Raw genomic sequence first — 22089 nt, forward strand, 5'->3', positions numbered from 1 at the left:
GAGTGCAGAGAAATAGAGAGACGGGCGTTTTCAATAAAAGGTGTTATTTATTGAGCAGTCTTCTTTCTCATGCAAGAGAAATGAATTGCCACAATTGCAATACTTAACATAAAGTAAAGTGCGTACAGTAAAAGGAGTATTATGAAATAATACTGTAAAAGTATTGATATGGTTTCTGAGCCATATGATACTTTAAAATGGATAAAATATATACATACATAAATACATTGACTAACGTACTCAACTGGTGCTTCTAAATACGCCTACCCCGGTGTACCTGGCCTAAGCCTAATACGTGGGAAGGAGTTAGTAAGTAGCAGTTTAAGTTAAGTTGGTTTTTGCCAAGAATCTGAGTCAAGAATTCTCTTAAGGGTTTAGTCAGCTCCGTCCCTGGGTAATAGAAAGCATGAGGTCTGGTATCTCTCTCTCAGGACTCGATATCCCAGCAACCCGCGAGGGCGGCTGGAAACACCGGAGCTGGATTTTCTCGGCTGGAGAAAAAGACAGCGTCTTTCTCAGTGCGGCAAAAGGGAGGGGCGGCGTCCGTGGGCTCTACCATCAGCTGGGCTCTCGGGCAAGTAGATAGCCGCTCTGCTCCAAACCACCGTGTGTTTGCTTAAGGCAACGTTGGTATATTTATACCTGAAAGGTGCCGGGTTTGACGTAAGGTTGGACATAAGACGTCAATAAAGATATCACTAAGAACTGGCCATTCTTTCAGTGCTCGCAGGAGTTCTAGGACAAATCAAAACAGAGGCATGGGGATTTCCCAGGTTGCTGGATATTTGTTTTGTTTAAAGAACTTGTTGTACTCTCTAGTAGTCTGGGGAAGTAGCCTTGCTTAATTTGGACTGCATGGGCTACGACTAAATATGGATATGATTCTTATGCCTTTATAAGTATATTATTTATTATAACCACATGAGGGCATAAATCAGGAATATCGAATTAGGGTCCTAGATAGAAATACAACAGTGGGAGATGCGTCGGTTCCGTGCTCCGGGGGAGATGATGCGTCGCGCCTCAATGCTTGCACAGAGTAGGGGATGCGTCTTGATCCTTATCGGAGTGGAGGTGCTGCATAGATTCTCGGCCTGCAGGCCGTTTGCGATGCACAAGATGGCACCTTGATGCGATGCGACAATCCTGGTGTGATGCGATAAGATGGCGCCCTTGATGTGACGATGCGTACCTGCCCTGGCAGCCTTGCAACGACTCTGTATTTTAAAGCCGCAACAGGCCCTGCGGCACCCTTCTCCAATGATGCGATGACAACCCTCCCGGCGGCGGCACGCTTCTCCAGTGATGCAACAGCAGATACCTGTGACGAAGACACGCTTCTGTGGACATGCGGAGGCGGCACGCTTCTCCGGTGATGCAACGACTACAGCTGCAGCGGCGACACACTTCCAGCGACAGGCAGGCTTCTGCAGATAGAATTTCCAGCAAGGAAATTCAGAAGGGAGCTTATGGTGAAGTATTTTGTCTCTGAGATTTCAGCATGAGGCAAGCACAAGTTCAAGCCCTTGGAGAAATATTCTGCAAGATGTTGAAGAACACACAAAGATCCTTCTTCTCTGCTTGGCACTGAAGACACCACTGTAGGCCAACAAAGCAACACAGCACAGTGGCAGGGGGGCAGTCCACTCCTACAGCTTCTTTTGGTTCTTTTGGTTCTTCTCCTTGGCAGAGGTTCCAGAAGTGATCTAAAGTCTTCGGGTCTGGGTCCCCATATTTATACTACTTTTCTCTTTGTACTCTGAAGGCAGAGAGGCCTTTGCCTGGTCCAAACCATTTCTAGTCAGTCCTGGAGCACTCTGTCTACATGACTCCTTCTATCCATTCACATTGCAGGGCAGAGACATCAGACGCACCACAGGAGGTGGAGCCAGCATTGTGGAGGGAAGGTCCAGCCCTATTCAGGTCCCAGGTGCAACTCCTCCCACCCATCTGCATGTAGATCTTTCTATTTAGCCCAGTGCTGACTCACCCTGTCTCCTGGAATCCCCCAGCCCCTGTCACTCACAGAACCAGACACACACTACACAACATAGCAGAGGCAGGCTTGGATAGTTAAGCAAGAAAATACCTACTTTCTAAAAGTGGTATTTTCAAACACAGGATGTTAAAACCAACTTCACTAAAATATGTATTTTATCATTCTGAGTTCAGACATACTAAACTCAAATTTCTACCATGTTACCTGAGTCAGTTAGGATTATAAGATGTAATAATCAAACTACCCATTCTGGCCTATGGAGAACATGTAGCCTTGCAATAGTGAAACACGAAAATGGTGGAATTCACTATTAGGATATGCCACACACAGGTCCTACCTTATCCTTACAATGCACCCTGCCCTTGGGCCTACCTTAGGGGTGTCTGATATGAAGAAAAGGGAAGGTTTAGGGATTGGCAAGTGGGTGCACTTACCAAGTCAACATGGCTGTACTAGACTGCCCATAGGCTCTGCAATGGCAGGCCTGAGACACACTTTACAAGCTGAGTCTGTGGGTTGCACAACCAGCGCTGCAAGCCCACCAGCAGCATTTGATTTACAAGCCCTGGGCATACATGGTGCACTGTACTAGGGTCTGACAAGTAAATCAAATAACCCAATCATGGAGTCACTAATCAATGCATCAATTTAATATAGGGAGCACTTGCATTGTGGCACGGAATATCAGTGGCACAGTGCCCTAAGCATATAACCAGCAAAACATAAAAAATAGAGGAGGCAATCAGAAAAAATGGAAGGGAGACTCACGCCAATGGTAGCAGGTCTAACACATGGTTACCCCCATCTTTCTCACCTCTCTTGATGTAGTTGGGGAGGCATCATGTTCCTTGTGCCATATGACTGTAGACTAGAGTTTGTGCCATTGTCCACAGCTCATGTTTTCAATCTGTGCAGTGTTGAGATTTAGGTGATAACTCATCATGCATGCCTCTGTGGCATAGAGGCAACCATCAAGCCTTGACTTGTACACAGCGGCAGCTCCTCTATTAGGGCAGAGCAGTGCTGCCCCTCTTCTGAAAGCGCAATAATAAAATGACGTTATTGCAGTTTTATTTTTAACTGCTCCCAGCCCAAGCTGTATTTTAGGGCAGGGCCAATGCTGCTGACTGGCAGCAGTGGAGTGGGGCTCACTCCAGTTTAGAGTGTGCAGGTCACTTTGGCCGGCTGTCTTGCAACAGCCAGCCTGACATGCACACTTTAAACCTTTCTACCCAGCTGTCTTAGACAGCTAGGGATAGAGAGCTAGCACAGGACCCCAGTGGCTCAGTGAGTATGGAGCTAGTGCTCTCCAGCCAATCCTGGTGCTTCTCTCATGCTGCCTGAGCAGTAGGAGAGCAGCATCTTGATTGGTAGAGGGGTGTTGGCGGAGGCTATGAGAGCCTGTGCTAGAGCCACTGACAATGACACAGAGAGGAGCACCAAGCACAGAGGCAGGAGGTTTAGTAAATCTTTTAGCTTTTTGTTAAATTTAATTTAACTCTCTGACAGGCTCTGTGGAATACTCGAAGTGACTTCAGTCTCAACTCCAGAGCTCTTAATCGTTGCCCATTATATACATTGATTAAATGGACCATGATGGAGAGCTGTGGTGTTAAGCCTAAGGGCAGTGCTGCTTTGTTTCAGTGCTTGTCAGTGCATCAAATGTTTGCCACACCAGTTGAATTTGTTGGCAGCCACCACTGCTCGTAAAACTCTTTCGGGCAATCTATTTTTGGAAAGATTTGAGCATCATCTGCATGTTAATAACAAGTAACTTTGAACAATCTGATCAGGTACTATAGGGGATTAGGTCGATGTTGAATAGGAGATGATGGACCTCCTAGGAGTGCCACAGTGTAGGGCTGAGGGGCTGAAATGAAAGGTGATAGGTGTACCAAGCTCTGTCTGTCTTTAACAATACATTTTAGATTGTCGGGGAAGTATGTGCAGTAGCATCTGGTAATGGACAGTGTCAGATGTCTCCCTTAGGCCCAGGACAGTAGGGTGGCCACTTTGAACTTCTCCACTTTGAGTTTTGGTCATAATGTATAGGTAAAATGGACCACTGAATATGGATCTACCTAACCTGAATCCAGACAACTGAGGTGACATCAAGATAGTAGTTTGTGTTCAAATCTGTTTGCTGTCTTTCTCCCACCATGGTTCTTTTGTTCACTTTCATTTACATAGGGTATATATTTGGAATTCTGTATGTGCCCATACATGCATGTATGTTTGTGTGCATTATGTATGCTTCTATTCATGTGTGTATTATGGAAGAAACTAATAGCCTTATTTAGGCATTGGTTGGCAACCTCCAGTCCTGACAAGGGAGTGCAAAGCATGACCTCAGCCATTCTGGTTGACCGCATACCTCTCTGCTAAACATAAGAAAGGAACTCCTATAGGCCTGCGATCAACGTCTCCCTAGTCATCTGATACTAGTTGACCTGTGTGCTGACTGACCACAAAGTAGACATAAGCAGACTGGACACCTCAGTCGGTATAGCCAGTAGTACACTGCTATTGTTTCCCTGCCCACAAAATTTGCATTCAGCCAGCAAAAATGAGCCCTTTTCTTTCAAGAACGTCCAGCATTAATTGAGGTTCTGCTATATCTCCCGTTCTATTGAACACTTACATGGCCACCATAGCTGAAATGCTGGATTGCCTCAAATTTGGATACCACATGTATGCTGAAGACACCGCAGCTCTTCCTGAAACTAGAAAACTACCCCAAAAATTCTCTCAAGCTTTCCCTCGTCTCTCCCATATTCACCAGTGGATGCAAATATGTGGATATGCCTAAATGGGGTACAGACCAAAATGTTGCTTTTTAGTTCCTTCAGCCCTCCAATCCTTGTTTCTTGGATGGCCAACTTGGCCTTCACTGCCCCCAATTCAGTATATTGAACACACACAAAATGGGAGTAATCTTCAATAGTGATTTCACATTCATTCCAATGACAAATGGAGTAAGAAAAATGCATGTTTTCACCTCATCAACTAAAATTAATCTTATCTCTGACAGACTGCTCGCAGAAATTTGCCCTGAAACGTGCAGTGGTCATGTTCCAGGTGGATTATTATTATGTACTATATACCAGACTTCCTATCACTTCCCCCTGTAAACTCCAGTGAGTTGAAAATTATGATGGCTGACTTGTATTTAATCGCGAACCACCTGACCATTTTACCCCTGCTCTCAAATCTCTCTAATGGCTTCCTATGCAGAAAAGGATAACGTTTAAAACTCACTGTCTTGTTCACAAGTTTATAAAGTACTGCACTCCAAACGATGTTGCTGGTCTTTTTCTTATCTATCAACCACCCCAGATTCACCAGTCTGCCAACAACAGTTTGTTGCTACCCCAAGAATTCAGATATAAAAGGTTGGATCCCGGAATCTTCCGCATCAAGGTAACTCCATCTGAAATTTCTTACCTAACCACCTCAGACTGGAAAAGGGTCACTTCAAATTCAGGAAATCCTTAAAGACCCACTATTTCTCAAATGGCATTCAAATAATGCTATCACCTAGTGACTATACTTACATAAACTTCATCCCAGGCCACTTCTCAGATGCCTAAGATTGATCTGGCCTGGGTACTGACTAATTATACCCAGTGGTTTATCACCTTTGTGATCCTTTACTGTGTCCATTTAAGATTGGGATTGAGAATCCCATAGTCGGATCTGAGCCTTCCCTGTAAGCGCACTGAGGCTCGCAATTGGTGGTTATTAGTGCATTACAAAATCCCTAAATAAAATAAATATTTACAGATAAATGCCTTCCTGATAGTGATCTCTCTGCTGTGAAAGGAGCTGCTATCTGTAATGTAGGAGAGTCTGTTCCAGAAATATAACAAAGATCAAAGCAATTACAGTTTGGAACCCCTATATCTTTATTTTATCCCATCACATGATGCCACCCCTATTGATCACATTTGAAAGAACCCTATTGGCAGATAGAAAGATAGAAGGAAGAAGAAATATATAATATAAAACTGATGCTCAATGGCAAGCCCAGTAATACTAAATATGATTACTCTACAATCAAAATAAAACCAGAGAACAAACGAGGACACATTATCCTGCAAATTATCACAGAATTTATATACCAAAGTTTACATTAGAGAAGATTGCCAAGCACACTCACACCTCAGGTAATCAGGGAAATTGAACAAACTGGACACACCCAAAGAGAAAGTGTAGGAAAGTGCCCCTTTTGACATGGTTACCCCCTATTTTGAGCCTGGTGTCTGATGCAACGTGGCAGAGAGTGTGCTGGGTTTCTGCTAACTAGGTCCCCAGTACCAGTGTTCTTTCCCTAATCTGGACCATTTTTCTGCAATTGGCACCCCTTTAGGATCCTTGTAAGTTTCTAGTAAGTGATACCATGGTACCTAGGGACTTGGAACTAAAGAAGATCCTAAGGGCTGCAGCACGAATTGTGCCACCCTAAGGGATCCCTCACCAAGCTCATGCAAACTGCCATTGTAACCTGCGTGTCTTGGTGCAGAGAAAACCTAAGAGTCGGCATAGCACACACCTCTTTGTGCCATCTCAGCAAAGCACTGCATGAGGTATAGGTAAGTCACCCCTACAGGAGGCCTTTCAGCCTGAAGGCAGGGGGCACTATACCCATGTGTCACCATATTTCGGGAGGGGATGAGTCCCAGTGACATCTAAGTTCACCCTTAGACATTACTAGTTCACTGGGAAGCAATAACAAGTACATGGGCTGAACACCCACCATTATAGGTTCCCCAGCTACATCATGGTTTCACTGTACCCCAAGGTGTTTGGTACCAGACACCTCATCTTATTAAATCCACACTGATGCCATTGCTGGATTTATTAAATGAGGCACCCAGAGGGCATCTCAGAGGTGGCCCCTGAAAACGTACTGACTACTAGTGTTTTGACTGTCGGGTCTCGACCAGCCAGCCACCCTAGACAAGTTTTTGACCTCCTGAAGCTGTTCTTGGAGGACAGAAACAAAGCCTGCACTGTGCAGAATTGTTCACGCTTTGTCCAAGCAAAATGGCCATTCCAGGGCAGGCACCTTCAAAGGCCCTGCCCCCTTTTCTATGCGACCCCGGGCCTCTCCAGATAGTAGAGGTGCAAACTCCCTGTCCTGACCACACTTTTTGGCAGCAAGACTGTTAGATTAGGAGGTGTGCCCACAATTGGTCAACACCACCCCTAGGGCGGGCCAGCTGATGTGGACCCACTTTTCAGAATCCTCCATTGTGTATTGGATAGAATAAGCCTATTAGGGTCAGGGTTATGCCCACTTCTGTTGGAGGGAGCAGAGTTGCTTACACGGCCACATCGCACTTTGACAAAAGTGTGACTTCAGGGTGATGTTCCCACTCTATTCCCCGGGTTTGGACTGTGATCAATGAAACCATGGTATGCCTTTTTAAGTGTGTCTACTAAGGGCAAGTACGGCCATATATTCTCCCTACCATAAAGGTATTGATTAGGAGGAAGAATGACAAATCACAAATCACAAGGGATCTGTATCCTGAGGAAGGCCTTTGACCCTGTTGGGGGAATGTGATAGGCTTAAACATATCGGTACAGCAGACAGGGTAATGGAGTCATTGGTTCTCTCATATACCCATTTAGCATGTGTTTTAAATCCTGCCAAGTGGGACCCATAATAAACTATAAAAGGGTAAACACTTAAACAGTTTAAACTCAAATTTGTTTTCAGCTCTTGGGATCCCTACTTTTAAATAATTTTGTTTCATTATTCTCTTTCAAAATAATATCACTCCATCCTGAACGTTGGATTGCACCAGGGCGTGTCAGCTCCCCTATGATGAAGCATGCCACTTTCTAGTGGGTGCGGACGATTTTAAAAACCCAATGGGTTTTCCTAAAGTGGCTCTTTTTGTTGTTTACCAACTTGGGTTGTTATGGCCCGGAGCTAAGTGGGCCAGTCTTCTTTCCTTGTTTCTGTTTCTTTGCCCTCTCCTTGTTAGTCTGATTATGTCTTATGTATGTGTCCTTCTCATTTTGTGAGTAATATAGATCTCTCGGGAAAGTGAGAGATGGTGTAATTTCTTGTCTCTTCTGGTTGTGAGTTTAATTATGCCCACTTCCCACAGGAAATGGTCATGTAGAGAGTGTAGTCACCCTACAGGTAGGCAGTCCAGTGGCTACTACCTGGTACTCCCCTTAACACTCCTAAATTGAGTATTTAGATGGCCCGCTTAACACAGAACTTCAGATTTGATGGATCAACAGAAGAAGGACAAAGAAGAGTCACTGCCTGGGGAGAGCTGCATCAGTACTTTGGACTTTGTCAAAATCCCGTATATATGACGCTGCAACACATGCAATTACAATGCACGCTTTTACAACGCAGTCTTTACATTGCAACTACCATAACATTGCATGATTTTACAACGCATGCCATTACAACGCATTTTTTCAAACTACCATTACAACGCATTCCATTACGATGCATACCATTAAAACGGATATTACTTTTAGGGCAACAGTAGTGTAAGTGTTGGACAGTGTAGGGGTAAAAAATACTATTCCCATGTACCCCAAAACTCATACCCACCCTAATCCGAAAAGAATCTCCTTTGCTTACCTTATTATGTGTTGTAATGGCATGCGTTGTAATGGTACGTGTTGTAATGGCATGCGTTGTAGTAACATGCGTTGTAAGGGCATGGGTTGTAATGACATGCAATGTAAAGGCAGTTGCGTTGGTACCGTTGCGTTGTAAAGGTAGGTTGTTGTAATGACTGCGTTGTAATGGATTTTTCCCCAAAAAACCCTGCTGTCCTCAGCCCTCTCTCGACAATCACAACAGAGTGACTCATCCTGCGAGCTGGAGAACTACCAAAGCCATGGGTAGCCTGCCAGTACCTCGACAAGCACTGCAAGACTCCCTTGAAGTAGAGGAGCTACTCCCCTGCAATCTACAGGCACTAATAAGTAGAGTCTGGTCCACCGCATTGCAGCTCTCCAGCCTGACCAACAATACAGATGACCAGGAGAAGGTACATGTGCTCTGGTAGGTCAGATCTGTCTCCCCACCAAGTGTGAAGTCACCAGGACCAACAAGAGCTGTGCCGTACCAGCACACGGGGTACCAGACACTGTGCACCAATCACCGACTGTGACTGCCCAGTCTGGACTCACTGCACCAGGATGAAGCAGCTCTCGAGGGATATAAGCATCATGGAGACCCACTTTGACAGTGACCCAGCTGCCTTGATTTCTCATCCTCCAGCTGTTTGTTCCTGACCACGAGGTGCATCTTTGCGCATCAGCCCATCCAACCAAATCACTCTGCTCCCAAGCCCTCCGCACTGGGTCACGGTGAACGGGCTGTGCCGTGTGCTCCAAGACCCCTTGCAACTTGAGCCTCCATTTGTGAGCCCTAGGACTAGCCCGCAAGTCCACCTCTGCAGCCTCTTTTCAGGTGCCCCCCCATTCTCTGTAGTGCCAGCTACTAGCCTCACCAGCACCCTACCACCGGTAGAACCCTTGAAGTTCCCAAAGAACTGCTGGTAGTACTTTGAACCTTGAGTTACAACTATTTCTATTACAGAAGGTAAACCCCTGAAACTGACTATACCTACCTTTATGCTTCTTTGACTTTTCCTCCCATAGGACTGCATTGTGTGTAAAAGTGCACAGCTCTGAAGCATTTACTTACCTGTGCATATTTTTATCAAAAACTACTTATGTTATGTTAGGTTATTTTGATTTATTACGAGCTCAAATCACCCCTGATGGGGTATCTCAATGAGAGACCAGGACAACAAATAAAGAGGGCTATCCTTAAAAAAGGTGAGTCTTGAGTAATTTCCTGAAATAGAACTGGTCTTTACAAATATGTAATTGCAGTGGCAGGTAATTCCGCAGGTTGGGGGCAAGGAATGAAAATGATCTGCACCCTGACCTGGCCTTTCTGAACCTGGGGACTTTAAACAAAGCCTTGTTGCATGATTTAAGGAGTCTGGAAAAGGGTATATCGGGTGACCTTTGATGATAGATAAGTTGGCCCTTTTACATGAAGAGCCGTGTGAGTTAGACAGCAGATCTTAAAAATAATTATGTTTCTCACAGGTGGCGAATGTAGGGTCTGTAGAAGAGGGGCGGATGTTGGTCTAGGGAGAGGTTACAGATAAAACTTGCGGAGGTGTTCTGTACTACCTGAAGCTTAGATAGCAACCTCTCATTTGCGGAGGCCAAAAGCACATTGCCATAGTCTAGATGGCTGATAACCTGTGCCTGTACTAAAGTTTTCCTTGTGGAAAGTGGTAATAAAGGAAAGACTCTTCTCAGCATATGCAAGATGTAAAAACATGAGACTATAGTGGCAGAGATTTTCATAGTGAGCGATTGGTCCAGCCGGATTCTCAGATTTTTTACCTCTAGTTTTGGTGAAGGGGCCACACCTAATTCTGATGGCCACCAATCCATTTTTGCGGTGTTTAGCCGGAGTCAATTTTCAGATATCCAGGTAGCAATGGCTTTTATCCCAGCAGAAAAAGATTCTTTAGATTTAGACAGAGGAAAAAAGTAGCTGAGTATCATCCGCATATGCTTTGATCTCAAAGCCAACATTTTGATGAGGGGTGCCACATAAATATTGAAAAGCATGGGGCTGAGACAAGAACCCTGTGGAACTCTGCTATTTAGAGTCATGATTTGTGACTTACAAGGGCCCAGAAAGTCAGCCACCCATTGTAGAGCCGTTCCATGGATCCCAAACTCTTGTAGCCTACCAAAAAGCCTAGGATGAGATACTGTATCAAATGCTGCTGCCACATTCAGCAGCACCAGCAATGAAGGTTCATTTGCATCGAGAGAACATTAGATGCGTTTGGTGACCGCTAGCAGACCCGTCTCTGTGCTGCATATTGATCTAAAGCCCGACTGAGAAGGGTGTAATCAGCTATTTAACTTCAAAAAGCTTGTGAGTTGCTTAATAATGTGCTTTTCCAGCAACCTCCCCAGTGGAGGCAGGAGCGAGATAGGCCAGTAGTTAGTAATATCCATTGATGCCAGATTGGGCTTTTTTTAATGAGTCTGATCTGGGCCGTCTTCCAGTCTAACGGGATGTTTCCCTTGTTGATAGATGAAATAGAGAGCAGATTGAAGGGGCCAGCTCATATGAGAGGTCTAGGAGGGCAGGCAGTTATGGGTGAACCAGATTTCGCTGAGATCAAAAGGTTCTGAATTGTCACTAGCGAAACGTTTTTGAATTTACCTAGATTGGTAATACCCTCAGGAAGAAGAGTAAAGTCTACCTGCTTCTCAGCAGGATGATCAAGAGTGCTGGGGAAGTTTTGGTAGATCACTTTAATTTTCTCTTCAAAGTGATTAGCTAAGGCATCGCAAAGTGGTTACGACAAATTTGATTCTGACGAGCATGCCTTTGGGTTTAAAAAGGATTTGAGTGTTTTAAAAAGAGTTTAGGAGGAGTTTCTAGCCTTAGCGATTGGCTTCCCTATATATAGTTTGCGAGCATTCTTGATATTACGATGATATGTGGTTAAGGCCAGCTTATAAGTATTTATGTCAGTGGGGTGATTAGACTGGCGCCACCTTCTTTCTAGTCTTTTGCACAAGGCTTTCTCTGTCTTATGTCCTATTGAATACCATGGTGCGTGAGGTAGGTGTAGACTCTTTTCATACTGTTTAAGAGGGGCTAGTTTATCAAAAACAGAATTCAGTGCACTGTTGACATTAGAAAGCGATTGATCTGAGATCGCGTGAACACGTGATTCAAGATGGCCGCTGCATAGGAGTCTCCGCTCGTTTTCGGCCCATTTTACATGAATAAACGATGATTTTCAGTCAGAACATTTCATTAAAGAGGTCGCTGCACTATTAAACGTCTGTTCTTACCTGTGGAGCATTTTTTAAGCTTTCTGTGCGGCGGAAGTGGATTTCTTTGCCCTGTGGTTCCTGCTCCCAGACAAGCTCGAAGGTACAGCCAGGAAGTTAGTCAAGGGGGCGGGGTGATTTGTTAGGAAAGGGCCTGGCTTGGGCCTGGCCACTCCCCCAGCCCATTTTAGCTGCTGTACCAGTCATTTTTTTTAGGCTTTCTCCACAGTTTTTTGCTTGTCTTATACAATTCTTAACTGCTGCACTTATATTCTTGGTCTTTTTTACTTCATAATGGAAAATAAAAGTACCATCAACAATAAAATACAACAACAAGTATCTCCTCCTCCTGTTAAATCTAAAGTGGTAGAGTCATCGGAGTCCTCATTATCTTTAATTTTAGAGGAAATTCAGGCTCTTCGAGTCAATACAGATACCATTGTGTCAAACTTGTCAGATAAGCACTGGCACCAAAACCACCGAAGCCGACGATGCTCCCAATGCCTCTCCACCCCAGTCACCGCCCGAAGAGACTTCTAGGCAATAACTGAAGCAGGGGGGAAAGGGGAAGTGGAGTGAAAAAGAGAGACAACCTTGCTCGAGAATTGTAGTCCTCGTGGTCTTGGAGTCTGCTAGTCTGTGCACCACGTATTCTCTGGTTTGGGTACACTCAGCTCCTGCATAGGAGACAAAACTAATAAACAACTACACACAAGTATGAGATTTTTAACAATTATTCGACTTCTACATAGTGTTTACCATTTCGACCTTGGCTATTGCGTCTCTCTGGTGATTAGTTGTGTAGGTATGCTGAATAACTACTTCTCATTTGTGTCACAGCACCTGCAAGGGTAGATATTGTTACTCTGTTGATCTAAGCTAAAACTAGCACTATCAAGCTGCTGCTATTGCTATCTTACACGTTATTGCTTCTTATTAAATGGTGAACCTATTATTGATAATCTGTACAAGTATTGTGAAGGGTTCTCATACTGGAATAAACTGAAGCCTTCAGTATTTTCTCTGTAAAGTTCGCAACACCATAAGAAAATATAACCCAGATAGTTTGTATGCTTTGACTTTACTTAGCTGACAGCAAACTTTACTCTTCCTGGATTCACAGAATTATATCGAACGGTACCTTATGAAGACGCGCTGACTGGCAAAACTGTAGCAAACCTTACGGCTCTGCAGCAGACACCTTTGTTTTCTCTGGTTGACTCCCACATTGCGCATGCGATATATAGGTACCTTTGCTACCACTGAATACTCAGAAGACTGGAATTTAGTTCCTGATAACTGAAAATTGAAGTCTAAACAGAATAACTAACGAACGCAAGGAAAGCCATCTTGTCTCCTCACGAAGTCAGTTGAAGTGCGTAGTTTAAACGGAACTCGCACGCATTGAGCGTTTCCGAAGTCGCGAGGCTTCGGACACTAGACTGCTCGCTCCTATGCGTGTCGAGTCCACAGCTGCAGCCATCTTTTGTGGAGAGTCTCTTAATACACTGCTTGAGCATAATCATAGAGATAATGTGTCTTTTCTTCCAACTGGAAAAAATTTTCACCTTAACACCACTACTCTTAGTTGTAAATCTACGGCTGGCTCCGACTACTGCAATCATAGTCCTGACAGTATCCCCCTTCAAAGGGGGTCCTCCCAATTGAGGCTTTGAGGGGTAAGTCTTGTGGAATTTTTTTGTCAATCTGTGTGCATGTACATTGGTGGCGGGTTCCCACAATCTCTCCTCTGGACCGTAACCCTTCCACTCCACCAAATAATACAGTTTATTTCTTGAGATTTTAGAGTCTAAAATTTGACTAAATTCATACTCTTCTTTAGAATTGACTCTGACTGGTGTAGGTTTACTTTTGAGTCTTACATTGGGAGGGTTCTTTTTCAGCAAGGAAATGTGAAAAGCTGAGTGAATCTTCAATTTTTTAGGAAGCTGCAATTTGACCACTACTGGGTTTATTAGCTTAATCACTTTAAAAGACCCAATGAACCGTGGATGAAGCTTCCTATTACCTTTAAGCCTTAAATGTTTAGTGGACAACCCAACCTGATCCCCCACTGCGAAACTGGCTCCCACTCGTCTTTTTTTATCTGCCTGTTTCTTGTACGAGATTTTAGCCTTGGGCAAATTAACTTGAGCCTTTTGATAGGATCTTTGAACTTCTGAAATCCAATCAGACACAGTGGGAATCTTGTTATCACATTTACCCATCATAAGGTTAGGATGACGACCATAATTCAAGTAAAACGGGGTAAATCCTGTAGATGCATGTACTGCATTGTTATATGCAAATTCAGCCGACCACAACAAATCCGACCAGCTTCCCTCCTGTTCCAGTAAATATAGTCTCAAGAAATGTTCCAACTCCTGGTTCACTCGTTCAGTCTGCCCATCGGTCTCAGGATGGAAACTGGTCGAAAATCGTGCGTCAACACCCAAACTATGCATATAACTCCTCCAGAATCAGGACACAAACTGAGCCCCTCTGTCTGAAATTATCACCTGCGGAATACCATGGGATCGAATTACATGTTGATTAAATAGTTTGACCAACTGCGGAGCAGTCGGTACTGATTCCTGATTCTACAGGAACAAAGTGACTCATTTTGGAGAAGGTATCTACCAAAACCAAAAAGGCAGTGTACCCATGGCTAAGTGGAAGGTCTACAATTAAGTCCAAGGACACCGTGTGCCAAGGACCTGGGGCATTGGGTAACGGCTGCAAAAGACCTTGTGGCGCCTGTCTAGATGGTTTGCTTTTGATACATAACTCACAGGTTGCGCCATACTGCCCTACCTGAGCAGCCATGTTAGGCCCCCAAAAATGTCTTTGTAACAAGTTCAAGGTCTTCTTGATGCCTTTGTGTCCAGCCAACAAATTGTCATGACACCCTTCAAGTGCCTTCTGTTGCAAAGTTGCAGTAGGAAGATATAAAGTTTCTTCAAAGTATGGTAGTGCGTCCCTGATTGCCTTTCAATTATCATCTGCAGCCCATCGTTCAAGCTCCTGAATAGGACAATGTTCACGAATCTCTTTAGCAAAATCTTCCAGATGAATAGCCCCAACAATTTTTCCCAACGGAATGATGGGTTCCTCAACAGGAGTTCTCGGTTCATCTGATTGATTCATTCTGGATAATGCATCTGCTTTCCCGTTCTTAACGCCTGGCTTAAACGTGATCACAAAATCGAATTCAGAAAAGTATAGAGACCATCTAAACTGACGAGGAGTAAGAGTTTTAGCTGACTTTAAAAATTGCAAATTTCGATGGTCCGTGTACACAGTTACTCGATGTTTCCCGCCCAACAAGTAGTGGCGCCAGTCCTGAAAAGCTTCCTTGACTGCAATCAATTCTTTATCCGCTATTGTATAGTTGAATTCGGTTTCAGATAATTTCCTGGATCGGAAAGCCACCGGGTGAAGTTGTCCGGTCGTTTTATTTCTTTGAGACAAAATTCCACCAGTAACAAAATCGGAAGCATCAGTCTCAACAAAGAACGCCTGATCTGGATCCGGATGCATCAAAGTAGGAGCAGAGCAAAAGCTTTTTTTAGAAATTGAAATGCCTCTTCAGCTTCTTCTGACCACAAAAAGATTTTCCCTTTCCTCAACAGTTGAGTGATTGGATGAACCTTAGCAGAAAAATCTGGGATAAACCTTCTGTAGAAATTGGCGAAGCCAATGAAGCTTTGGATCTCCTTCACGTTTCGGGGAGACGACCAATCCTGAATAGCTTGGACTTTTGAAGGATCCATTGCCACACCTTCTGCCGACAATATAAACCCCAAAAACTCCACTTGCTCGACATGGAATGAACATTTCTCCAGTTTCACATATAAATGGTTCTCCCACAATTTTTGTAAGATTGAACGTACATGTTGAACATGATTTTCTATGCAATCTGAGAAAATCAAAATGTCATCAATGTAAACCACCGCCACTCTGTCCAAAAATCCCTCAAGACATCATTGACCAGATGTTGAAAAGCCGCAGGGGAGTTGCTTAGACCAAACGGCATCAACTGTTACTCAAAGAGGCCATACTTGGTGCGAAATGCTGTTTTCCATTCGTGCCCCATAGCAACTCTTACAAGATGGTACGCTCCTCTTAAGTCGAGTTTGGTATAAATTTTGGCTCCTTTGACTTGATCCAATAATTGCGAGATGAGGGATAATGGATACCGATTCTTGATAGTCATCAAATTCAAAGCTCGATAATCGATGCAGGTGCGTAAGGTTCCATCCTTCTTGGGCCGAAAAAACAGAGGTGAGGAGACTGGAGATTGAGATGGTCGGATAAATCCGTTCTTCAAATAGGTGTCCAGATATTCTCTAAGGTATTGATTTTCTGCTTCCGTGAGCGCGTAAATACGACTACATGGCAGTTTGGCTCCAGCTTCCAGATCTATTTTACAGTCATACTCACGATGAGGCGGAAGTTTTTCAGCATTGATCTTATCAAAAAACCCGCCAAATCCTTGTATTCTTCAGGAATTTCTTTAACATCTAAGACACACACTCTGTTAGGTAGTTGCGCCAGTTCCGAAGCCGGAGACCCTGGAGTTTTCTGACAGCAATCCGAATAACAATTCTGAAGACAATGTTTCGAAGTCATCTCGATCGTTCTTCTTTCCCAATCGATTTTCGGGTTGTGCTCTGATAACCAAGGCAAGCCCAGGATTAGCTGAAATTGCGGAGCATCTATTAGATTGAACCTAAGAAACTCTCGATGTTCTTGTGGACCGATTAACTCCAACGTTTCTGTCTCTTCGGTTATGGGTCCAGACGTGAGATTAGTGCCATCTACAGCCTTAACCATTTCACAATGCTTTTTCTTAAGGCTTGAATCCCCATCTCACTCGCATATTTTAGATCACAAAAATTGCCGGTTGCTCCGGAATCAATCATAACGGACACTCCATTTACAACTTTGGTCCCAAACCTTACTACGAAGGACACCATCAGATGTGGTGCTGCCGATTGAAGGGTGTTAATTAATTGCTGGATGACCGGAGTTGAATTTGCAATTTTTCCCACCAGAGCAACTCCTCCTACTGATAGGATTGGTCTTTTAAACCTGCGTTGATCTTGGGTTTCTTGACACAGTCTTTGACGAAATGACCGGAGACACTACAATACATGCACAAATTATTAGTACGTCTTTTCTCTCTCTCTTCCTTTGTGAGTGGACCTCTGATGGATCCAACCTGCATTGGTTCCTCACTGGACGTGTGCTCTGACCTAACAGAGTCTGACTTCACACGTTCTAATCGCGGGTAAAATGTCCGGAAATCTTTTTTCTTCTCAGACTTTCTTTCAGATAATCGATGTTCCAGCTGCAGAACTAAGTCTATCAACTCTGAAATTTCCTGGGGCCGCTTAGAAATCTGCGCCAGAGCATCCTTTAACTCATCCTTAATACCCCGATAGAATATGGCGGAGCGTTTACTTGCAGGCCACTCCGTTTCTACGATCAATTTGTTAAATTGTGCAATGTACGCTAATAACTCCCGATTGCCTTGTTTTAGATCCAGTAACTCGTTGTCGATGGCCTGTTCTGCAGTTCTCCTATCAAAAATTCTTAAAAATTCTTTCTTAAACAGGTCAAAATTGTACAAGGCTGGGTCGTCACGGGATATCAAGGGCATCGACCAAGCCGCCGCATCACCACTCATGTAGGACAGCATGAACGCAACCATCACCTGATCTTCCTTAAAAACCACTGACCTACAGAGAAAATGTAATGAGCACTGTGTAAGGAAGATTTGCGCCTTATATGGATCACCCCCAAATCTCTCTGGATTGGCCAAAGGAACCACTGGGGCAACTGAGTGGATTACTTGAGTTGCGGCCTCCGCCGCTGAACTACGACCAGGGTCAGAAAGTCTACCTGTCATGAGTTCTTCCATTTTTTTTTATTAAATGAGTTTCCTGTTTGGACCTTTTTAATTTTTCTTGCAAAGCCCTATTGTCTTCAGCAGACTGCGTTAACTGGCTTTGCAACCTGTCAAGGATCCCAGCCAGAGTCTTAAGATCGAACCCCTCCGCCATCGCGGCTCAGGTGGGAAGGTTGGCACTTCAATCTGTCAAACTTGTCAGATAAGCACTGGCACCAAAACCACCAAAGCCGACGATGCTCCCAATGCCTCTCCACCCCAGTCACCGCCCGAAGAGACTTCTAGGCAATAACTGAAGCAGGGGGGAAAGGGGAAGTGGAGTGAAAAAGAGAGACAGCCTTGCTCGAGAATTGTAGTCCTCGTGGTCTTGGAGTCTGCTAGTCTGTGCACCACTTATTCTCTGGTTTGGGTACACTCAGCTCCTGCATAGGAGACAAAACTAATAAACAACTACACATAAGTATGAGATTTTTAACAATCATTGAACTTCTACATAGTGTTTACCATTTCGACCTTGGCTATTGCTTCTCTCTGGTGATCAGTTGTGTAGGTATGCTGAATAACTACTTCTCGTTTGTGTCACAGCACCTGAAAGGATAGATATTGTTACTCTGTTGATCTAAGCTAAAACTAGCACTATCAAGCTGCTGCTATTGCTATCTTACCCGTTATTGCTTCTTATTAAATGGTGAACCTATTATTGATAATCTGTACAAGGATTGTGAAGGGTTCTCATACTGGAATAAACTGAAGCCTTCAGTATTTTCTCTGTAAAGTTCGCAACACCATAAGAAAATATAACCCAGATAGTTCGTATGCTTTGTCTTCACTTAGCTGACAGCAAACTCGACTCTTCCTGGCTTCACAGAATTATATCGAACGGTACCTTATGAAGACGCGCTGACTGGCAACACTCTAGCAAACCTTACGGCTCTGCAGCAGACACCTTCGTTTTCTCTGGTTGACTCCCACGTTGCGCATGGGATATGTAGGTACCTTTGCTACCACTGAATACTCCGAAAAATGGAATTTAGTTCCTGATAACTGAAAATTGAAGTCTAAACAGAATAACCAACGAACGCAAGGAAATCCAACTTGTCTCCTCACGAAGTCAGTTGAAGTGCGTAGTTCAAACGGAACTCGCACGCATTGAGCGTTTCCGAAGTCGCGAGGCTTCGGACACTAGACTGCTCGCTCCTATGCGTGTTGAGTCCACAGCTGCAGCCATCTTTTGTGGAGAGTCACTTAATAACTGAATACACTGCTTGAGCATAATCATAGAGATAATGTGTCTTTTCTTCCAATGGGAATACGTTTTCACCTTAACACCACTACTCTTAGTTGTAAATCTACGTCTAGCTCCTACTACTGCAATCATAGTCCTGACACATTGCTTCTGAAATAAAAAATGTGTGTAAAGAAATGGCTAGCCAGTCCATGAAAATTTTGGATAACTCTATTAAAATCAGGATAATAAGGTCAAACTTGACACTTTTTCCCCGCTTGTGGCCAAAATTTCACCTATGAGTTCAGCATTATTGGATTTGGAAAACCGTAACAGACAATATAATTAACACATATTTATTTTTCTAGAGGATGTTGAGGGAAATAACTGCAGGTTATATCTAGAGAACTTATTGCCTAGTCTTTTGCAAATTAAATTTCCAGAAAAATTCGAGATTGACAAGGCTCACAGGATTCCCTCTCAAAGGGACCCTATGCACACCAAACCAAGGCAAATGATTTTTAGGTTCTCCGGCACCACCATCTAGTGCTAATCAGACAAGCAGCTAAAGAAATACCTTCACTGATGGTAAATGGAAACAAAATTTTCATTCATCAAGACTTCGCTAAAGAAACTGTCTCCATACGCAAAGATTTCACTGCTATTCGTCCTCAATTGCAGAGTTTGGGTTACAAATATGGTATTTTTGATCCGTCAACGATGCGCAGTAGGAAGGATAACTTTTCTAAATCTTTTCATCGTCCAGAAGAGTTGAAAAATTTTTGGGATCAACAGACACAGCACTCCATGGATACCAATGACTCTGCTACTTGACTTTTACTAGTTATATTTTTTCTGACACAATTCTGATTATTCCTTATATAGGGCTCCAGCGGTTCTGGTCATGCTTGTAAAGCATGTGCGCGTTTCTCACTTTTTCACATGGATGTCTTTTGTTTGTCGATTTTTCCATGTATTTTCTTTTTATCTATCTTTTGGTTTGTTTTGAAGCTACTTTTTTCTCTTCTTCTTTCTAAGCCTATTTCTTCTTTGCTTTTCTTTCTCCTACGTCTTTCTTCTTGATTTCTTTTCTTTTCTCATATACTATGGCTAATGTTCATAATCTTAAAGTAATGTCATTAAATGTTAAAGGATTACGTCATCCAGTTCAGCGTACAAAAATTCTAGATTATGTAGGAAATTATAAGGCTGATATTTGTTTTATTCAGGAGACTTATATTGAAGACAACATTTTAAATTATATGAAAAAGAAATGGGTTGATACGATTGTCTCCTCTCCAGCTAATGGTAAGAAAAATGGTGTAGCTATCTGTTTTGCAAAAAAATTACACTGTCAAATTTTAAGTAAGCATTCAGATGAAAATGGTAGATATATATTGACTAAAATTAAAGTTCATGATTCACTCTTATTCTTACTTAATGTTTATGGCCCCACTGCAGATGATCCTGTGTTCTAGTCCAATCTTGCTACAGAGGTCTTAAAAGTGGGAAATATTCCTTTAATTGTTGGAGGGGATTTTAATGTTATTTATGACCCTTTATTGGATAGACTTTCTCTTACTAGATTTCATCCTTCGAAAGTGTATTTTGCGTTCAAAGCCTTCATTCAAACCACTAAATTAGTTGATATTTGGAGATTACATTTTCCCACAGAAAAAAGTTTTTCTTTCTTTTTCAACCCTCATAACTCCTATTCCCGAATTAGTTTCCAGACAATTAATGAATTCTGTTAAAGATCCTCGAATTGGTAGTATTGATATCTCTGACCATGCGCCGATCTCATTAGTTTTGAATTTAGACTCAACATATACCAAACAGTCTAGATGGCGTATGAACACTGGTATAGTATTAAATGAAAAGAACAAACCTAAACTTTTGTCAGCCATTAAAGAATATTTCTTATTTAATACAGAAGGTTCTACCTCTTTGATTAACAGATGGGATGCATTCAAAGCTTATATTAGGGGGGGTAACGATTTCCATTATGGCACATGATAAAAAACCTTTCAATGCGAATATTAAAGAATTACAAAAACAAGTTGCAAAACATGAACGACATTTTACAACTTCCAATGATCCTCAACATAAGTTTAAACTCCAAAAATTACGATATGAATTTAACTACATCCTTAGTAAGAGAGCTGGCATCCAAATTTGTAATGCTAAAGCCAGATTTAGTTTTAACACCAATAGATCTGGCCGACTTTTAGCTAATTATTTGTGCATAAAAAAGACAAAGCTCAAATCAATTCAATTCATGGTCCTCATGGTAAAGTTGCTTTTTCTCAAAAGGATATTGCAAATGAGTTTTTGAATTTCTATTCCAAATTATATAACATGCCTGATTTTCATGATGAGTCTTTAATTGATTCCTTTTTAGCCTCCTGTGGTCTACCCAAGATTTCGCAATCCGATAAAAATGGCATTGAATCTCCCATCACTAGAGATGAAATTTGTTTAGCCATTAAATCCCTTAAAAACAAATCTCCTGGTCCTGATGGGATACCAGCAGAATTTTATAAAGAATTTCAATCGCACCTGTTACCTTTTTTATTTCAACTTTTTGAATTTTTTGGATCTACAGGTCTCTGGTTCATTTACGGAAGCTTTAATAATTGTGCTCCCAAAGCCAGATAAAGATCGCACTCTTGTCTCTAACTATCGCCCCATATCTTTAATAAATCAATATTGTAAATGATATGCAAAAATATGCGCTACTATTTTAGGCCCTATTTTAGATTCTATTTTTTACCCTGATCAATCTGGTTTTATGAAAAATAGATTTTCTGCAAATAACACCAGAACTTTACTTCATGTTATTGAACAGAGTTCTACTTTACCACTTCCTTCAGGTATTTTAGCCTTAGATGCTGAAAAAGCTTTTGATAACATTCATTGGCTATTTTTATTTCATACGTTGTTAGTTTTCAATTTTGGAGAATCATTTATACGTATGATTTCAGCTCTATATTCTGCTCCGACTGCTTGTTTATTTATCAACTATCACATTTCCCATCAATTCTCTCTTTTTAGAGGTACAAGACAAGGATGTCCCCT

General features: G+C 42.7%; 1 protein-coding gene across 1 annotated transcript in view; it reads left to right on the top strand.

Moving 5' to 3' along the window:
- SCN4A (sodium voltage-gated channel alpha subunit 4) overlaps positions 1-22089 on the top strand; it is a 1457305-nt gene that overhangs the window by 727350 nt on the left and 707866 nt on the right. The gene's annotated exons all lie outside the window — the stretch shown is intronic.

Source organism: Lissotriton helveticus, chromosome 5_1 (assembly GCF_964261635.1).
Source record: "Lissotriton helveticus chromosome 5_1, aLisHel1.1, whole genome shotgun sequence".
NCBI lineage: Eukaryota > Metazoa > Chordata > Amphibia > Caudata > Salamandridae > Lissotriton > Lissotriton helveticus.